Below are 22,678 nucleotides of genomic sequence, written 5' to 3'. Positions count from 1 at the left end.
TCAAAGATCTTACAGCACCACTACCTGCAGTAAACAACTATTAGTGACGGATAAGGTTAATTGAAGTATTTTTCATGTGCGGACAAAAAAAGGTTATCACTGTCCAATACAATAAAATCATTGTTTGTTGATAATATTTTTATATCTATTATACATTTCGTCTTAAGAATATAGGTGGACATGTATCAAGCATTTCCGATGGTATTAAGGCCATAGCGCCGAGTTTACGCTGGCCTTAAAATTGCCTTGTATGTATCATGGCAAGTTGAGGCCGTGTTAGCACCACCAAAATGCACTCCGGCGTGCAATGCGCTCCACCGCTCATCAGCCATGCACTTTAAGGCTTGTCAAGTCTTAATTTATATGCATGGGCAAATTTGTAGGTGAGGCTCATTTGGAAATGAAGTCTGTGATATTAAAATGAGAATTGTGAAGCAGCAGAACAGCAGCATCTGCCTTAAAAGGGTCCACAAATAAGTCAGATTTCTTATTGGTCTTATTTGGGCGCATAGAGTATTATGGCAATTCACAAATGACAATAAAACCGTCATGATACTGTGTGTGTGTGCGTGTGTGTATGTGTGTATATATTGTGAGACAGCAGGGAGGGGGTTAAAACCTCTCTGCAGTAAAAACATGTGCGGAATGCACATTTGTCTGGGTTAATTGTTTTCTGTTAATTGTTTTATTGTTAATTATCACCTGCACCTGGCTATGATTATAAATTGGAGCCAGGTGCAGGGTTTATAAGGAGAACAGTCAGTCTGCTCTAGGCTGCTGAGTAGAAGGAGGCAGGAGAGGTGCTCTGTCTCCGAGTAGCCAGAGAAGAAGTAAGTGCGGTGTGACACCAGTGTGGTTTTGTAAGGACGGGAAAACAGCTTAGCTGTCCCGTGTTAGGAAGGGTGTTCCTGGAAGTTGAGTTAGTGCTCCAAGAGGAGCTAGGTGTTTATTTTGCTTTTGTATTTTGTGTGTTTTGTTTACTTTTGTGTTTATTAAAAATAGTGCACTAGCGCTTAAAACTCCATTTCATTGTTCTGGGTCGTATTTTTAAAGGGGCACGAACCCGAGTGAGTTGTGCTTTGTCACATTTGGTGGAGAATACGGGCAGAGTGTGTGGGCACCCCTACGACCCAGAAAATGGATTTTAAAGAATTGATCGTAATGATCAATCGTAACACCGCTGCTCAGAAAGAGCAGACAAAGAAGTGGAGACAGGAGTGGGGGCTACCGGATCCGGAGCCGACAGAGCTAGACATGCTACTCCAAAAGTGGGAGCAAGCAAGAGGTACCCTGCTGACTCCAGCTCCAGAGCCCAGAGAGGAGGAGCCGCCGCTTCCAGAGCCCAGAGGGGAGGAGCCGCCGCTTCCGGAGCCCAGAGGGGAGGAGCCGCCGCTTCCGGAGCCCAGAGGGGAGGAGCCGCCGCTTCCGGAGCCCAGAGGGGAGGAGCCGTCGCTTCCGGAGCCCAGAGGGCAGGAGCCGCCGCTTCCGGAGCCCAGAGGGGAGGAGCCCAGAGGGGAGGAGGTGAAAAGCATACCTCCACCACAGCCCCGACCACCACCCCTACAGTCCTGTTCGGCGCCGCTGCGTCCAGTCCCTCAACCCTTGCTCCTGGACACCCTGCCGGTCTTCCTGGACCTCCCTGTGCTGGACCTGGAGCCCAGGAGTCTGCAGCACTGGCCACAGCTCTGCCCCTGGTTACCTGCTCCGCTCTCCCCGAGCACCCAGACGTCGCTGGGCTGCTGCCAGACGTCGCTGATGCTCCCCCTGTTAGCTGCTTCGCTCCCCCTGGGTGATCGGACATCACTGCGCCAGTTCCCAGGGGAAGACCTGTGTCCACTGCGGCATCCTCCAGTGCCCCGGCCTACGCTTCGGTCGGCCCTGTTAGCCCGGTGGGGTCCCGTGTCGCCGGTTTGCGGTCCCTTCCTGGCAGCGCCGGAAGGACCGACCCATCCTCAAGCCCGCCCGTGGAAGAGGGCGGCAATGGACATTGCTGGACTTGAGGCTGGGTGGTCTTTTAAGGGTGGAGGGAGGTGGCCGTGGTATGGCCGGTGTCTTGAAAAGACATGGGGGGGGGATGTGTGAGACAGCAGGGAGGGGGTTAAAACCTCTCTGCAGTAAAAACATGTGCGGAATGCACATTTGTCTGGGTTAATTGTTTTCTGTTAATTGTTTTATTGTTAATTATCACCTGCACCTGGCTATGATTGTAAATTGGAGCCAGGTGCAGGGTTTATAAGGAGAACAGTCAGTCTGCTCTAGGCTGCTGAGTAGAAGGAGGCAGGAGAGGTGCTCTGTCTCCGAGTAGCCAGAGAAGAAGTAAGTGCGGTGTGACACCAGTGTGGTTTTGTAAGGACGGGAAAACAGCTTAGCTGTCCCGTGTTAGGAAGGGTGTTCCTGGAAGTTGAGTTAGTGCTCCAAGAGGAGCTAGGTGTTTATTTTGCTTTTGTATTTTGTGTGTTTTGTTTACTTTTGTGTTTATTAAAAATAGTGCACTAGCGCTTAAAACTCCATTTCATTGTTCTGGGTCGTATTTTTAAAGGGGCACGAACCCGAGTGAGTTGTGCTTTGTCACAATATATATATATATATATATATATATATATATATATATATATATGTAATTATATATATATATATATACTGTATGTGTGTATATGTATGTGTGTGTGTGTGTATATATATATATGTATATATATATATATATATATACACATGCATTATATTGTACTGATGTAAGTTGCCTAAAATGTGTTATCATTGATAGTTCATCAAGAACATCACCCAAGAACCAAAACCAAGGCTGAAACATTTTAACATTAAGCCTAGCTACTGAGTCAACTCTTTACAAATGAACATTGTAAGTCGATTCGCTATTGAAACAAGAGGGAGCCAGTGTAAAGAGGCCAAAACAGGGATAATATGTTCACTTTTTCTGGTCAGAATTCTAGCGGCAGTATATTGAACAAGCTGCAAGCAGGATACCACATGTTTTGGGACACCAGAAAAAAGTGCATTACAATTATCAATTCTACAGGAAACAAAGGCATGCATTAGTCTCTCGGCATCAGAGAGACTAATGCATAATAATTGGTCTAAGTTTGGCTATATTTCTCAAATGGTAAAAAGATACTTTAGTAACTTCCCTAATATGAGTCTCAAATGATAGATCAGGATCAAAGATGACCCCCAAACTCTTAATTTCTAGTTTAAGTTTTGATGAGAGACTGTAAGGGTCAAGCTCAAGTAATCCCACATTTCCTTTTAGTTGGTTCTGTGAGCCCACTAGCATAACCTCTGTTGTATCTGAATTCAACATTAGAAAATTCTGTGACAGCCAATGCTTGATGTCTGCAAGGCAAGTAGCTAATAACACCCAGGAGGAAGAAATTCTTGGCTTTAGGGACAAATATAGCTGGGTATCATCAGCATAGCAATGGAAGTTCACTCCAAGTCTGCGGATAATGTCACCTAACGGTAGCATATATAATGAAAGCAACAAGGGACCTAGAATGGAGCCCTGTGGAACACTACAGACAACTTCAGATAATGCCAATACGATACGATTTGAACTAGAATAGGATAAGTCCAGACAGTCCCTCTGTGCTTTCAAGATGATTCAGTAGGGTGGAATGGTCTACAGTATCAAAGGCAGCACTTAGATTTACAAGAATTAAAACTGATGGAAAGCCTGAGTCAGAGCTTATCAGCAGATCATTCACAACTCTGACAAGGGCAGTCTCAGTGCTATGTGTAGCACGAAAACCAGACTGAAACTTCTCGAATATACCATTAAGAGTTAGACATTTTTGTAATTGAATTGCAACAACTCTCTCTAGAACCTTATCTAAGAATGGTAGGTTGGAGATTGGCCTATAGTTATTGAGGACTTTAGGGTCCAAATTGTGTTTCTTAAGCATAGGCTTTACCACAGCTACCTTAAGTGCTGAGGGAACTATACCGGAGGAAAGTGAACCATTTACCATTTTAAAAATGTGGGTATTAATAACAGAAAGAACATCATTTAATAGTTTTGTAGGAATAGGATCAAGAGAGCATATAATAGCTCTCATATGTTGAACTAGCTCAGTCAGTTCCTGCAAGGTAATCAAAGAAAAAGTCCCTGTAGTAGCCTTAATAGGTGTAGTTGGTAAAATTGTGCTGGAGTCCTCCTTAATAGAAGGTGTCTTTGGAATCTCATTTCTGATGTCTAGTATTTTATTTTTAAAGAAATGTTAGACGTCACTACAGCTGTGAGAGGAGCCATTGTCAAGGGTAGTACTGTTAGGGGAAGGATTAATTAATTTATCTAGGGAAGCAAAAAGAAATCTAGGATTATTTTTATTTGTTTCAATTAAATATGGGAGAAACTGCAAACCTGAAATGACAAAACCGAAGCTTTTGTGTTTTTCTTTATACGCAATGTACATTTCTAGTACAGTATGAGGAATTCACCAATGATGAAGCTCAGATTCATTCTCTCCCTGTCACATGGTCTTATAATAAACTTGGTTCATTATATTTTTTTCATTATGTATATTTGGTTTTATCCATTGTATAATAATAACATAATATAAAGTCAAGACACTTAGTCAACACAGGTTATTGCCTCGCCAAATGACCTACCTATATTCAATTGAGGTTGCCCATCTGGAGGGGAGGTGCTATTTTTCAGATAAGTCTGTTAATCTGTGTTACCAGAAGCCCATTTTGAGACTTTCAGAACACTGGCACAGCAGAATTTTTGCATTGCTAGTTTATGTCGTGCCTTGTTAATTTTGGGCCAATTAATACATTCAGGGTGGGGTCAAATTTGTGCCGAGGTAGAGCTCTATTTACACTATGACATTATCAGGATCTTTCAGTTTCAAATCACTCAAACATTTTGCTTATTACATAATCCATGATGCTTAAAAATATACCCATAATGCATATTTAGGTCAGACCAAAGTACACATCTCTGAGGGAATTTATCATCACATACTACATGCAGTTTTCTTACGACTTGAAATCCCACAAGCAACTGGGTGTCTGTTTCCCCCTCATACAGTATATGTAATTGGCAATATTGGATAAAAAAAAGGTCCAGTAGTGCATAAAGTGTTTACTTCATAATGTAAATTCCGGTTACATATTGTAATGTAAAGGTCTGGAAAAGTCTGGAGTATCATGAATGCCCTGTGAAAAATGTTGGTATGTTTCTTTACCACCCTTCTACACACTTTTTGTCCGGGTGGCATCAGGTGAACTTATGGAGGGTCTTCACAGTGCAGACACCTATTTACACACTCCAACAGGCCGGCTTTAAATACAAACTTACAATGGTATCTGCATAAAACTATAACATCCTGCCTTGTTGAATTTCTTTTGCTAAGGTTTATTTCAGAAATATATTCTATTATGTCACAGAACAAAATAAAATGAGATGAGTTAATATACAATACAACAATATAAATCACTGAGATACTCAGGCTCACCAGCAACAGCTAATTTAAAAATGATATACAGCTCAAGAGCATTTCTCTGGATCTGATGTCCATGCAATAGCTAATACTTAGGAAATCCATTTGTGTAGCTTTAATTCAGTTATGTAGCTTCATAAACCCTTAAATAGTGTTGAATCAACTTTGAACCCTGCAACATTCTATATGTAACTAGAATAATCAACAGTGTGAGGCAAGGCTACCAAATACATAGATGGACATTAGGCATGAACCTGGTACCTTGCGTTCTTCAGCCTAACATCTTAACCACAGTTCAAAACAGGCAGGCTGGTATGCAAATCTACTATAGTTTCAGACAAGGTATATTTTCCTTTGCTTCTTCTTCCTCATTTATTCCAGTAGGGGTCAGTCTCATACCAGCTCCATTTACCCTTTGACACAAAAACTGTAGTTTAAGGAGGACTAGAAAGGTATAACAGGACCAGAAAGAGATGTTTGTGGAAGAAATGTACACTGCAGATATATGACAAATTACCAAGTAAAGACAATACATGTGAGTAAAGCTGCTCCAAAGGATCACTGCGGTTCTTAAAACCAGGGCTGAAGTAATTATAACTTATACTAAAAGTGTGTTAGTGAGATTGTTTGACTAAATCTCTCACCTTGGTTTGCCCTTTGAAATGAGAGGTTGCACAGAGGGCCACTATCTCAGAGCAGAACAATGTTTGACTGAACCAACTGATAACTAAAAAGATAAGGAACAACCAAAGGTCTATCACTTTGCTTTTTACGATTCATCAATTTTCTTTATTATCTGTTGTGTCAAGATAAAATATTTAACCGGTATGCAATTCAAGAAGTGCTACACACCTTTAAAAATATAAAAAAAAAATAATTAAATAAAAAACAACATTTGGAACCTTGTTAAAGTAGAAAAACAGAACTCTTGGAAATGAAAAACAAGTGAAATAAAAAGCCTGAAATAACATGTTATCAAGCCAACAAATAATGATGATGGATTCATATACAAAGGAGTAAAGACCAGAAATTTCAAAAGCTTTTTGCACCATTTTTCAGATAAGAGAAGAAAATTCATTGTAAAATAGGTTAACTTAAGAATCCCCTTTAATTATGTCCATTAGTTGTTAATTTAAGCTTTTATTAATCACACTTGAGCATCATCACTGCGAAAAAAAAATGCAGAATTTGCTGTGAAAAAAAATAAAAACAGGTTCAATTTTTGGACAAAAAACACTGCGTTCACCACCCTGTCCAGCTAAATTTGGAAATAATCTGAAGGCAATATGGATCGGGTGCAAGCTGTAGTGTGAATAGCCCTTAACTGGAGCGTTGTCTGGTTTATTTTTTTTATTTATGTTTTTATCTCTGCCAATGGTTAAATGTAATTATTAGTTCAATGTTTCCATTAAGATTCCCTCACAGCACAAAAGAGATGTTAATGTGCTGTGCTAAAGTTGTGCCAATATGCTACAGTTACACTAATTCCATTGAAGCTTCTTTTTTTAAGTACATACTATTAATATGCATTTTGTTTTATGGTTATCACCCCACACACACACACTTATTCAGCAATGAGATTATCAGATTAGCTTCACTGTCATGAACTTCATTTAAGGTAAAACTAAATGTATCTGGTAAAATATGTACGATCCTTAACTCCAAATCAATTCATTTTCAAAGAAAGACTATAACTACTGTAATTATCATACAGTTTGTTCTGAAGCTGAATGATAACCATTTCTTAACACAAGACTTCTGCAGGATTACAAGAGATAAGGAAATGTATTTCTATCACTGTAAGGTAACGATTCTTCAGTTTGTTCCTGGAATTTGACACATTTTTACCTATGATGTTAATCGTACCAAACTGACACTGACCTACCCCCTCCAGGCATTCCAAGCATGGAACACGCATTCCAGAATCTAGAAAAATATAGTACGATGACGGTATGTTGACAACAGAATTCTAGACGAAGAACAGTCCATTCTGGGGGCCAAAAGCCATTGTAAACATAGCCATTGAAAACAATCATAAAAACTGGTTGAAACTTTTGTCATTGGATTTACTGTTTTTTTCAGTATTTCTAACTAAAAATGCTTCCTAAATCAGATACATGTTATAAATACATTTTAAAAACATATGTGTGTGTATATGTATATGAAGCTTGTGTACCTGCAGTAGAAAATACCTTTAGAAAATGTAAACAAACTGTAAATCTGGTTAAGTAAACATTACTGTGGAACACTGCGGCTTTACATTCCCACACTAAATTTAGCTAGCTTGTGGCAGATTGGTGACAAATATATACACACACATACGACATAGACTTATCTGGAACAACTGTAATGTGCTCTTGCTAATGAAATGTTGTGCACAGCTCATTAGTCCAGTGGTCTTCACTTTCTTATTACAAAAGTCACTAAATCTTGTCTTAAAACGCTCTTTCAAGATTAATTTGGGTCACTAAATTTTAGATTTGTTGGGTGGTGAATGTGGCCACTGCTCTGGCAAACTGAGGATTTGCAAACTAGACATAACAAGTTTCCAGTTTACCCTTGAGCATTATTTTAATTAAGGATTAAAAAATGTTTTCCATTTGTCACCTGGTTGATGAATGAAGTGGATTTGTTTTTGTTTTGTGTGAGTTTTTAACTGCATGCAGTAGGGGCTGCTAGTAAAGAATGCATTATTTGGAGTTGTTGATAAACAGGCTCAAAGCAATTGGTGCTAAATTTGCACAGCGGAATTAAGTTCTAAATTAGATCTTTAACTTTGTCTTACTGTTTAGATGAGTAAATAAAACGTCCCGTATATATTTCATCTCTTTTTGTGTATCTTACAGTTTGTGCACATTTTGTAATCAGTGTTAATCACCATTCCCACAAGTAAAACATTTAATAAATGATTCAAAGCACATAACAGTAACTTGTCAGTTCAGATCTTGTCTGAATGAATAGAGAAAAATATTGCTCAAATTCAGATATGGATAAAGCAAATTAAAGTTTATTAATATGTACCAATTTTATAGAAATTAACATGCCTCTATAATACTAATAACAAATACATTTTTGAAAACAGATACATTGATTTAGTAACCCCATCTTATTGCTGTTAGGTTGATATAAAAAAAAAACATTCAAGTAGAGTAAACGGATAGCTTTCTTTTATCAATAATGCAACAAAGTCACGTGGGGGAGGAGGCTAATGTCTCTCACTGTGTTCTGAATGATAATTATCGAAAAGTAGACTATAATGCCAGCCCTTAACAAGATCCCTGATAACCTCTGTCAAACCTAACACTCAGAAGCACTTACAGTAGCTGTTTTCAGTTGCTGAATCACATTTTATCTAACAAAGTATGTTTCGACAGAATCTGAAGCAAGGACTTGTTTACAAATAAAAATTCAGAAATGGTCGCAAAAATAATAATAACTGTGACTTTTATTTACTTTATAAAACAACCAAGCAATTTCTTTATGACCAATGTGATTTGCTGGTATAGTATAATATACGTTATTCCTGTTTTCTGTACTGTTTTATTTATATATGTAAGAAAATACCACCCCAGGTGGCTTGGTTTTCTGAAGCCTGGAATCTGGTTGTGTTTAGCTTGGGGTTGTCATCTTTATTCCCCTATGATCATAAACTATAACATCAGTTTAGTGTGTAACAAGACTAGCTGGCACTGGGGGCTCCCAAGTGGCGCATCCGGCAAAAGCACTCTGCTCGGAGATCGCCGGTTCAAATCCTAGATATGCCACTGCCGACCGTGGACAGGAGTTCCCAGGGGGCAGCACACAATTGGCCAAGCACTGCCCAGGCAGGTTAGGGATTAGGTCGGCTGGGGAATCCTTAGCTCACCACACACTAGCGACCCCTGTGGCTGGCCGGGCGCCTGCAGGCCAACCTGTACGCAATTCAGAACTGTGTGGTCCTCCAACACTGTAAGTTCTGTATATGGCTGCGCAGCAGGCTTGCGGAGTGAAAAAAAGCAAACTGCTGACAGCACTCGTTTCAGAGTGGTTAGTACACTTGAAAGAGGTTTCACAATCTGCGTAATACAGTAGGTAGTCACATGCTAATTTATTGAAAAGGTGGTACATCTATAGTAGTATACATCATGCTGTGCTAACAGCAAAAAATAAATAATGATCAAATTCTACTTTTAGATTTGTCGTACAGGCAGTGTGAAATTCACTCATTTCTAAATGTAAATTCAAAAGCACACCAAAACAAAATAATAGTTGTAATAAAATGAAACCAGAAAACCAATAAGCAAAGCAGAAATGTTAATGGAATAGATCAGACAATCATCTAAATTCATACCAATTAGACAAAATTAGACCAGCTTAGATAGTCCATTGAAGTTGGCAGCCTGGAGCTGTATTAAGGCGAATTGCCTAAATAGGAGTTGCATGGATCAAAATTGCCCATCAGACCAAATTGAAAATTGAAAAGCCAATTAGATAGTAGGAATTCCCAGTAGAATCTGGGTCTTCATCACCCAGAGCCTACAGATAGTATTTATTTTATTTTAGAGGAGACTTTAGATGAAAAATGAATATGCAATGCCATATACAATCTAGTATTAATCCAGTACAGCTCAAAAAGCATTATTTTACTATTCATAGGCTTTAAACAAATTGAAAAGAAATGTTGTACAGTGAGAATATAGGTATTTATACTATTTACAAATTGTTCCTTCTGAAAAGGGGAAGAAGCCTGATTCTCCCAAACCAGCATTCTGAGAGACCTGTGACCCCATGAGAAAGGTAATCTCTACAAGAGAAAATTGAATCCTAAAAATGCTATTCCATGATCTTGATCTTTACTTCCAGCCAAGAGAACTGTAAATGAGAGTATGACAGGAGAATATCTCTTAATGCTGGACCAGACTGTAATAGAGCCAAACTTGCCTTGTTTTCAGGAACTATACTAAAATGTCACTGCTTTCATCAAGTGCTTTCATTAAAAGGACACTTTAGATAAGGTCATATCAAACAGGTTCGATGTTTCATAGTAGAAGCATCTTTCCTCATATACTCATGTTGCTTTTGTCCTACAGTATCCCCGATTGGTGCTGAAAGCTTTACCACTAAGAAGTTATCTCTGATAGATTGGCACTGACTAATATCGTCCAATCCTGACACCTCTGTTTCAATAACCCTTTCAGTCACAGTACAAATTAGTAAGTGACCAAAATTAATATGGTTCATTTGCAAACATATAGTTCGTGGCAGGAGTGGATTGACTTAATGTTTCAGTAAAGATTACTAAAGGTTAATAGAATACTTAGTCATTTCCTATCTACATTTATAGTAAACTGTTGAAGTTTATGGCATTGAGAAGTGCTGTGCTTAATAGATTTGTTCACTGACATTAAAATAATATATATATATATATATATATATATATATATATATATATATATATATATATATATATATATATATATATTGTCTGAGGTGGAAAATGTAGGACCAGAAATTTTTTTAGACAGCAGGAAGGACAGAAAGATGAAATCAATAAAAGATTGAAGGCCTTAGTTCTATTTTCTCACCTAAGGTGGAATATATGAATATTTTCTAATTGGATGACTTACTAAAGGATGTTCCCTTAGCCTTTAAATTGGAGGAAATATGTATAAAATCAATTCATTTATTTCACTCTTTCCAAATAGCGTACTGTAAACCAATTTCTGTATTAAATTTAGATTTTAAAATTAAGGCTAAAATTATTGTTCTCTTTTGGCTTAAAGTGCTGCCTACATTAATATGCCAAGGCCAAACAAGAATAGAAATATACCAGACATCACAATAAAATGACTAATTCTGATTTCTAGAGCAAAAATGCCTTAACAGTACTGTGTAGAGTTGATATAGAAAATGCATTTAATCAGATTGAATATGACGACCATTTTAGCTGTCTATGATTTTTACACTTTACTCAAACCCTAATGGTGTTCTAATGACCAATGGCCTAATGTCTTCCTAACTCTCACTGAAGAGAGGCAATACAGGACTGTCCACTTTTCTCTGTTCTCTTCAGCTACATATTAGAGTAGCACTAGCAAGCAAGATTAAAGCATCTTTTAGTATCTAAGGAATAAGAATTAATAACGATTGCTAAAATGTATATGCTAATGATATAATTCTGTCCCTCTGATGTACAGTCCTCATTCGCCTAATACAATTACACTGATTGAATATTTAGGTAGCCTTTTCTGGATGTAAAGTAAATTGGGATAAAACTGGGCTTGTTTACCCCAACAAATCATATATCCAGTCCTTTATAGCTAACTATAAAATCAAAATATAAAATGAATGTGTAAGAGATACTTTACTATTCTTATTGCATCCCCCGGGTGCATTGTGAGTCACAAGGTCATGGCACATGCAATTACCAAAGCTTGACCTAAAGAATTGCCCTGGTGCTTGGGAGATTAATTAGAGGATCATGTCATTATATCAGGACCTTTACATTGTATCTAAATCTATGAACTCACCATTATATTACTGCACATCATTCTTAACTTAGCTTGCCTACAAATTATCATTTTGAATCGTAAATGGATTGACAGAACATCGGTTTGATTTTGGTTGTTAATATCCTATTCACTACTTACTTAAATAATGCAAGATCATAATGTTTGTTTCTGAATTGATCCAACCCTGCACTCATGGAGGAAGACGGTTTATCTTTACCAGTTCATAGCAAAGTTTACCATTTTAGTAAAGGTAGTTGAAAAACAAGTAGTTAAAAAACAAAACAAGACTGGGTGATTGAAAATGTTTTTTTCTCAGAGCAAGTCACAAAAAGTACCGGTAACTTGCATTTTTTTCACAATGTGTTAGTACATTTTAAATTCACAGGTACTGTAATTTTCCATAATCTATGGTCTTATTCTGATGGGAAGATTAAAATTGTGCACTGCAAAGTTAGCATGTACCTCCAGTTCTGCCTACATATGGGAACAAACCAGCTCAGATCTCACCCCCTTTTCTGTTAGTATAGAAGCATCTCTCAGCAAAGAAACAGCCACATTACACCAAAACATTTGACACTCTCAGCACATCTAGCAGCGCACTAAAGGAATATACTGTATTAGAGTTTTGCAAATCCAATACAATGTTTGTGGGTGACACATTCAATCAGTCACCGTCTGATTGCATTTGGTGCCGTTTGCAGATTGAGGTCTAGCAGGAGGCTGAGCTTTGTCAGTCAATGAGAGAAGGGAGAATGTAGAACATTATTTATGCATTTCCAGAGCTCTACTGTGGAACCTTTCTGCACATGCAAGGATTCACATACAATACAAGAGGGCAGGCCATGATTTTCTTATCTGATTAAATGTGAAGGAAAAAAAAGCAAACTAATTTTTATCCTGCACACGATGCACAGTGAGAACTAAGTGTCTCTACTTTTTATCATGTCACCATATTTTACTTTTGGCTGTGAAATTATTGAAAAAAAAATACTACTTTAGAGTATATTAAATCACTTTTTTTTCCAAATGTACATGTAATCGGTGTTGAATTGAGTATACATAAGCAGATTTAACCCTCAAGGTAACCTGGGGTCCATTTGGATCCAACAGTGCTTTAGTATCAATTGTTATGTGGATCTAGTGACTAATTCTAATTCTAATTCTAGTCCAGGTAGTCTGGTTGAATTTCTTCAATTGTTTTAGGTTTGGTGTCCATATGGTCACCAGGCGTAGTGTATCGGGGGGCCCGACCTTCTTGCGTGAATATCTCAGACACTGTAATAGCTAGCTTCCAAGGCTTGTTTGAACATAATTATAGCTGTAGCAAACCGAAACTACAGCAAATCGAAACTAAGGCTTGAGTCATGTGACATGAGTCAGCTCCTAAGTTTCGGCTGTTGCCTATTACTCGGTCGCTTCAACAGATAGCGTTCCAGTTTCAGCGTCATTTCAAAACACAGGCTTTGCACTTTCCATTGATGTCAGGCATGCCTGTATGCGTACTTTCTACCACCCCCTCATTCAGAGCTCCAGTGCTGTGACGAGCAGCAAATCGGTAGGTGTGTTCAAGTGCCTGTAACTCGTAAAACGGACACAGTCAATATACCAAATGAAAGATGAGGCTTGGGGCTTTCCAATGATATCTCACGTGCCCATGACATGTTCCTAGTATAAACTACAGCGTTCAGAATACAGTGGTGCTTTCACTTGCTAAGAGACAGCTGTGCGCATTGGGCGTCTTATCCATTTTGCATAGCATAAACAACACATTATACCAAACGCAAGTTTACAAGGCTGAAGCCATAAATCAGTATAGAAAAAGAGAGAACCGCACTCTCAATTGGACTCCAAAATTGTATATCTTTAATTCATAAAAACATATCATCAGCATTTCGACACAAAAGTGCCTTCGTCAGGGTGCGAACAATAACATTGCCTACTTAAATGTTCCTAATACATTTTCACAAAAATAACTTTCCTTAAAGAATTCTAGCACTGTACACTGTTGAGGTAATATTTGAACAAAAGTATGTACCAACCACTAACATTTTCTTCATGCATAAAAACAGCAAGAGCATGATGCATATTGGGTGTTCTATAAGCATTTTTCCATAGACTGACATTTCTAAATATTTTTTCTAGCCACAGATCTAATCTAAAATGTTTGATTTTGAATCCTCATTTTTTATTATCTCTGTGAAAGTCTTGGACCTATTGGAACAAAACAAACAGAATATATCTATATATATACTGTATATATATCTATCTGTATATATGTTATACTCACATACTTAAATTAAAAAAAAAAAAAAACCTAGCCTGAAATAATCAGTCATAAATGAGGTAAAATGATAAGAGATTAAACAAAAAGTCTTTGCTCATGCCTATTGTAATTGAAAGTTTTTCAGGAACCATTGCCATTAAAAAGACAGATGCAGAAGCAGGAGGTAGATTAACAATGTATAAGTAACTTTTAAATATTTAATGGAATAGGATTTTTTTTCAAATCAAGAGTAAGTTTGTAAAGGTACAGGTCATCAAGGTTATCAATGCGATATAGGTACAGATTATCAAGGTTATCTGGCTGCAGGAAATACAAGTTAATGCAATTATGTGTTAAATGTTCAAAACAAGCTTACCTTTAAATTTAGTTCAAGAAAACTAGCAGAGAAATCAAAATGTAACAGTTTGTCATCTAAAAAACTGATAAATCAGTTGTCGTATCCCATAAGAAACCCATCGTCACTGTACTGTGCCCCTTATTGTCCATCTGCAGTTCTTATGTTTTGATCTATGAATCAAGTCAAGATGAAGACAATTGGAAAGAGGCACTAAAACTGCATACCACAATGTAAATATAATAGAGAAAAGCTGGTGTCATGATATAGGCAGCTTTTGAAAATATGATTTATTCTGGTGGAATAATGAACTACAGAGAGCACTGCATTGTATTTTAGTCAGAACAAAGACTGATAATAGGCAGATTTAGAAGGCAGGACACACAAAACAATCATCATAAAGAAATGTTTCTCACAGCAGTTGATCTTAGAGACTTATAATAATGGCTCATCTGGTGCTACTCGGACCTGCAAGTACTTTCATTAAAGTAAGCCCTGTAAGATAAGCTTATATGTTCTCCTTTGCCTAAGAAGTATACCCTAATGTGAAATCAAACATGAATAGTAATTGTGTTTAAATACACGCTCCTCATTCATTAAATGAAAATGATTTTACTTCCCCACTTCTAGAAATGTGTTTTGTGAGAACTTAGTTTATCTCGAAGAAAACCCCCTCTCAACCACATTGCTGTTTTAACAGTTGAGAGGCTTGAAAGGTATTATATAATGTTATAATAATGTTCAACTTGTATATCTATATCTGGTGTAATCCATATCTCGATCACACGCACCAGACGTGAGTGCCTTAACCACTATGCACCGACCGGGTTCAGAACACCTCTAGCTTTTATTAAAACAGCAGAAAAAGACGAGTGGATTAACCTCTGGCTAAACACAGTTCTAATTAAAGTAGCTCAGAGTGTTTTAAAAGTCATTCAAAACAAACATGTCAGCTTGTATCACAAAAACCATGAATCCATTTATATTTTAAACTACAGATAAATTCATAAATTTATGCTCGATTTGAATCTGATTTCTAGAGCATAGATAGTTTTAAAAACTGATTCTCCTTTCTGTCATTTCAAGTTTACATGACATAATGCTGTTATTCCTGCTTTGAAGTTGTAGTTTGAAAAAAAAAAAAAAGGTGTTTTTTTTTGCAATGTACTTGGTAAGATGTAGAATGTAAATTTAAATATTCAGACAATTAAAAAAAAAAAAAAACTAACACTGCCCTAGTAGATGCCTGGAGAAACACAATATATCTCAGCACTAATTCTTATTAGATGTAGAGCATGTCTGAATGTCTTTTGTGATCCAGAAATAATGGAGTAGGTGGTAACATGACCCCAGGGCTCAAATCTGCTGCCTGCTCAAATGCATGCATATGGTACACAGCGCAGCAGTCAGTGACCACTGGTGTCTATAATCCCTAGGCTCCCGTTGGCAATCGCAAAGGTCATGCAGAGATTGCAACAATCTGCCAGACATTCCAGAAATGGCGGGGGAATACAATGCTAAGATCACCATATTATTAACATCCTAAACTTGCATTGTTAGGTGTAGGAGGGAGGCTTGGTCAGTGACATTTTAGGTTTAACCTGCACTGACTGGGCAGGAAAAGAGCAAACCTATGTAAATCCTGTACTGTTTTATACCTAACCTTGAGAACGTCTCTTTAGCAGCTATCCAGCCCCATTGTCTTACTCAATAGTTGAAGAGATGTGATAGCACAACAGAGGGCAGTCTGCTAGGGTGAAATCTGACCCTGCAGACTTGAAAACACAGAACATACTTAGCAGCACTGGTCAATAGCCTGGATGTGTTGAGCTCCATTCTGAAAGCAAGGATATGAAGTCGTTTACTCACTGTCTTTGCCCTTTTTCTGCCACTGACAGCCATTTATTGAATCTGGTATAGTATAAAAAAGCCAGTATAACATATTAATTGAGAATATAATATTGATGATTTTGTGTTAGAGCCATACACTGCTTTACAACATCAATGGGAATTATTTATAATCATATGAAGGAGGTGTATAGAAACAGCTGATAGCCTATAAAATACAACACCCAGATCTTATATGTCTAATTGTAAGAGCTGATTTTCAAAGCAATTGACTAAATAACAAATTGTATTCTCATGCTTTTGCACTTGAAAGGGTAATAATTTGCCTCACTAAAATCTGTTATTACACCAGACTCACACAAGACAAATGATGGCAAAAATTATATATATATATAAAAAAGATAGTAATACACAGATCCACAAGGAATTTGTTGAGAAAACAAAAGTTAAGTTATTCACCAAATCTATAAACTGCACTATAAATTCCATAGAAGAACATTATCTAGGAGTTTTGACTGTGAGGAGCAGTGATGGTCTGATAAACTAATATTCATAGCTAAACACCCTACTAATCAATTCATTTTTTAGGTTGTTATTATTATTTGTTTATTTAGCAGACACCTTTATCCAAGGTGACTTACAGAGACTGGGGTGTGTGAACTATGCATCGGCTGCAGAGTCACTTACAACTACGTCTCATCTGAAATACGGAGCACAAGGAGGTTAAGTGACTTGCTCAAGGTCACACAGTGAGTCAGTGGCTGAGCCAGTATTTGAACCAGGTACCTCCTGATTACAAGCCCTTTTCTCTAACCACCGGACCACACAGCCTCCTATTACATCTCATATTCTATACATTTTAAATAGAGGACTTTGTCTGTATTTAACTTGAGAATGGTATACAGGTTTGTACTTCCCCCAGTTCCAAAACTTAGATCATAAAACTTAGTTTTGTAAACATTCTTTTTGCATTATTACCAAACTAGGTTTGGAGTGGAACACTGATAATGAAATTTAAAAAAAAAACTCACTATATAACAGCAGTAGGCTATTTATTTTTCTGCTACAGGCAGCACGACTCACAGGAAAACTAATTCTGTTTATATTCAGTATAGGAAACAAAGTGAAAAATGCCCATTATATTAACCTGAAAACTGTGATGGCTTGTTTTAAAAAATGATAACACCATTATATTATAATTCATGTCAGGTAAATCCGGTTCATTTATTCACATTCATAACTGCCTGATAAAGTACTCTTTAATGAGGTGTGATTATAAACCAGTTCATCTTTTAAAATATATACCATACTTTGTGGGCTGCGGATAAGGCTTCCATCTGCCAAAGCTAACTTTGAAGCTTATTGACACAGAAGGTTTGCTTTCCTTCAATGAGGATTGGGTTTATAGGAATTTAGATCTAGAGATGTTTGAGGCTCCATTTTGCTGCAACATCAACACTACTGAAGCAGAGATATAATGAATTAGTAAAGCAGCCCCCGAGGCAGGTATTCTTACAGTAATTAGCAGTGCCTGACTGCAAACAGCAGTCCTGTTCTTTGATATACTAGGAAACAAGATGCAATTGCAGATGCAAAGTCAGAAAGTTTATTTTCCACATTACTGTGAAGTCACAGCACTTAGTCCACTACACGAATGTTTCTCGTAACCACACTGCTAATCTTAGTAGATTTTAGGAGTTGGCAGATGTTCAGGCTCCTGAGGTGCTTGTGTTCTGCACAGTGACAGGTTGTTTCAAAATGTGCTACACTAAATTATGTTGAATTATGACTTTGCACATTTAGTCCATCCTTTTTTCCTAACATTGCAGCATTTACTTTTTTTTGATGTGGAAACGGCACAATCAAAGAAAATATTCTCCTTGTTTATAAACTGTGCTGATGATCTTGTTTAAAAACTGTAACCCACTTTATTCTATTTTTATGTACAAGTGTAAGAGAAAAGGGTTAAAGTTCACTACTATGTACCATTATGAGCTAGACAAGAACAAGGAGGGATTTCCCAACAGATTAGCTGCCTCCTTGTTACAGCACCTAACAAAGTGGTACAATCTTGACACCGTCCTAAAGCTCAGATTAATCACCCTGACACCTAGCTGGAGTGAAACAAAGAATCTGTAAAATGAAAACAAAAAATGTTTTACAATACACTAGTAATTCATATGCAGAAATCTACAGAAAGCATGGTCACAACAACTCCATACATAATGGTGGTATGTTCTCAATGTCAATTCATATTGTGGCACCTATAAACACATTTAAAAATTAACCATTTACTGTGGCTACATATACACTGCTTGAGGAGATTTCATTGGAAATCTTGAATTAATACATAAATAGATTTGTTTGTTAGACATGGAAAAGTAAGTATAATAAATACTGTATATTTCACCAAAATATGCAATAATAGTAGTAATACTATACACATTATCAGTTGCACTTAAAAAGCCAGGAATACAAATTTCAAACACTTCAAGCTTTAGAATTTATTAATCCAGGACCTGGGTAACAGTACTTTAGCCCTTGAAAACCCCTTGAGGTAATTTGAGGTAATTTTTGTTGACATTTACATGGAACTAATTGCTATCAATGTGTTTAACGAAACTAATATGTAACCCATATTGTGTTGTGAGTTCTACTCCGTTAACTAAAGTCACCTAAGTGCTAGGTCTGCAGAGCTGGAGGAGTCATTTTAAAAACCTGATCACACAAATTTGACTTCTAATACTTAGATTGACTCAAGCCAGTGAGACCATTTCTACAACAGAAAAAGACTGCAATAAAATGAATTGCGAGGGTTAAATCGGCTGACAGTTTTGGAAAGCATTTATACTTAATTGTAGTTTATGACCAGCATGATGACATTCAATATGATTGCATTTAGTCCTGTTACGTGGTGTGGAATGAATAAACTTATTAAAAACTCAACAGTTATCAATAATGTTATGGCTTTTTAAAAAAAAACAAAAAACATTATGCTCCTTTGAACAAAAATACCATTCAGTACCCTTTATTGAAAACAATAAGCAGAATCCCAAATTTAACTGTCCAGTTCTATGTCATGAACTATTCATCTGTTTAGCTATTGTATGCAACACTGTTCACTTACCATCACCTTTAAAATCGGAACTCCAGTAACTTCCAAATAAAAACACTTATTTAAAATTGTACTTTGTCAAGTATTTTGTACCAGATCCATAAACTGATTTCTCCAGCCAAATTTCACATACACGATAGCTGAAGTTCCTGTAATCTCAAATTCCAGCAATAAGAACATAACCCATTAAAACACAGCTTCTATCAAAGTGATGGCTAACACAGGTCAATCACAACTTAGACCCTTCAGTTGCAATGACTGCTTTTCTGCAACTCGCTACCATTCAAGAATCTAAAACACACTGAATATACCTCCTATTCCTACCGAGATAGAAAGAAGCTTCCTTACCTGTATATTAGCTGTCTGTTGTTAATATCATCAATAAGTAGCCAGTTAGTAAAAGGCAGCTGCAGCTCTGTAAGCGCTGCTCTCTCATTGCACTCTTTTTTACTGAGGGGATGCTGAAGCTTCTGGAGGTGGTACTTCTCAGTCTAATGACATCTGCTTCACTCTTTAAACTCATTGGTTAACAGGGCTGATTCCCATTTATCCAGCCCCTCTCTGTCTCTCAATGAATCTAGCAATGAAATGCCTAGCTCTCTCCCTCCCTCCTGTTTTTTCTCTCTCCCTTACTTTTTTTTCTGCCCCCTCTTTCACCTGCTCTTCCTCTCCTCTCTCCCTCTGTGTGGGTCTGCTGCCTCTCTCACTCCTTTGTTTCACTCCTCTTTCAAAAAAACTCAAAACAAATTGTACCCAGCTGCAAGGAAGTCATTGAACCAATCTGAATTGCTAGCCTCTTGGGTGATTTTGTGTACTTCTACTCCCTTCTGAGTGCTCTTTACTTACCACTTTTTAAGCTTTTAGAGTATCCTAAGTCACACCCCTCGTGCATTGTGTAAAGCATTGTGTTGTGCATTTCCTGCACATCATCATCTGCCCTCAGTGGACTCTTTAGCAGACTTACTTTATAACAACAAAGGAAGGATTTAGGCATTGTTATTGGTTATTCTTGGCGTGTACTCATTTGTAATTGTAAACTTAATATTGAACAACATCTTTACTTGTTTTTCTCTTGGCTTTTGGTCTTGGGTTAAGGGTTTCACTTCTCAATTTCCCTCATTTGATAGGAGCACTAGTACTTTCTCTGATCAGTCAGCTACTGTATCAGCAGGACATTTGATATGTTTAACATTTCTTGTACGGAACATGTACCGCAGGTATTTTCACAAGCTCATGTTGGGAATGGCAGCCGGGGATTGGCCAGCTACGGATCCCTGACCAGCCAGTGGGTGTATCCCAGCAGAGCGTCTCGCTATTAAAAAGTAGCTGCTGACACACACTCGGGGCTGATAAGCAAGGAACAATGGTCCCAGAGACGACACCTGTCACCGCGTGATTAGAGAATAGTTAAGGGATAAAAAAATCCCACAGCAGTATATTCAAGGGTGAATTAGAGTGGAAGGTTCCTGTAATGGGACCTCCCTTTAGCAGCGCTTCAGCGATTATAGAACACCTTTGTTTTATAGCTGTTTTTTCCCCACTGTTTTGTTTGGCATTTTTGGATTTATTTTCAAGCCACTTTGTGTGCATGCGCCCGTAAACTACCATTGCTGATACAGTCACATGGTCCTTCTGTCTTACCCCACTACCATTGCTGGTACCCTAGTGGTGGCTTCCTATAATTGTTCTAGAACAAGAAAAACCTGTAAATATTGTAAATGAATCTTGGGCAGCTGTGTGGAGTTATAATGTCACTTCTTGTGTACCTCTTCCTTCTGTCAGTGAATACCCACAATCCCTTTTAACAGTGACATATAGACACTCCCCTATATCCTCAGAATCTGATATTCTCAATACTGCAACTTATGCTAAATAATGCTAATGCCAAGTTTTATGACAATTATATAAGCAGGTCTCCAGATATATAGAACATATGTGAAGTGTGACATCTGTGTTCTTGTCTCAGGTTGTCAATCCGTCCAGTATTCAATACTCGTCCTCACTGTTGGATTCAAATTGTGATTAAAGGTTAGGATTAGGTTAATGTTGACATTTTCCTGGAAGCATTGCTGGTCCTGGAGTTTTTGACACCAGATCGGTTGACAATGTGCGCTGTTGTAACCTTATTCTTGTTCTCCTTGAAATATACTTTTTATCCATAACTTCAAAAACTAGCAATCAGAATTTAAAGGTAAAACTATATGAAATTAAGTCATGGCCACAAACGTTTAAAGAACAAGGCACTCAACTAAGCATTTGTCTACTTGACGTAGTTTCTTATAATTTTACCTTAAAATACTTTAACACAGAATAACTCACGAGTAAGTTGATTTTGCACTTGGAACCATCATGGATTGTCTGTAATACACCTAGCAACTATTCACTTACTCCATGCAAGGTCAGATTGTTCAAATTGTGGTGGCATATGTTTTATACTTTTCATTTGTGTCTGATTTCTCTTCTTTCACTTAAACAGTTTTTATTACAGTAATATAATGGGTTTTGCCTTTATCTTCTTTAGGTAGTAAGTGCTCTTATCTTCTAGCATTCAGTCAGTTTCAGTTGATTCCCTTTCAGCTTTAAACTATGCATATCAATTTGCTATATTTAGTTTAGTCACAACTCAATTTCCACAATTTGAATATTTCTTATCTATGAATTTGGTGAAGTGTCTTCTTCTCCCTATTTAGTTATGCATATTTTGCATTTGCCTTCTGTCTTGTAACAATTTCCAATGTTTGTGGAAATTCATTGACCTTCCCATTGTTTTTCTTATCCTGTGTCTAGTGCTTGCTGGTTATAGTGATAACCTCTTTGAACCTCTGCCACTGTTACTTGAGACCTATCTGTTTATTTCTTGTACTTCAGTGTGAAAAACATGTTGCTTTGCTGTATATGGAATTTGGTACTGTATAACTGCATGGCTATATAATTACTCATTTAGCAATATAACTTCATGGTTAAAGTATAATAGTACTATAGTTTATTAACCCTTGTATTTCTTTCTTTTTGTTTTACACAGGTAATTTTGGATTCCAGGGTACCACCAAGGACCACATACAGAGGAACAAACGCAGGCAGACCAGATAAGTGCAATAATACAAATTATTTTCATACAGATAAGCATTCTTTACAGCTAAGATTTCC

General features: G+C 37.4%; 1 protein-coding gene across 2 annotated transcripts in view; it reads right to left on the bottom strand.

The window, feature by feature from the left end:
• Positions 1-20,006, bottom strand: part of LOC117426516 (thrombospondin type-1 domain-containing protein 7B-like) — a 144,357-nt gene extending 124,351 nt beyond the window's left edge. For both annotated transcript variants that reach the window (XM_034044162.3, XM_059033829.1), the window contains exon 1: positions 19,880-20,006. The gene's annotated coding sequence lies outside the window, so the exon portion shown is untranslated. The remainder of the gene's footprint in view (positions 1-19,879) is intronic.
• Between the last annotated feature and the right edge of the window lie 2,672 nt (positions 20,007-22,678).

Source organism: Acipenser ruthenus, chromosome 11 (genome assembly GCF_902713425.1).
Source record: "Acipenser ruthenus chromosome 11, fAciRut3.2 maternal haplotype, whole genome shotgun sequence".
Taxonomy (NCBI): domain Eukaryota; kingdom Metazoa; phylum Chordata; class Actinopteri; order Acipenseriformes; family Acipenseridae; genus Acipenser; species Acipenser ruthenus.
The sequence above is the reverse complement of the archived record's forward strand: the minus strand, read 5'-3'. Positions and strand labels throughout refer to the sequence as shown.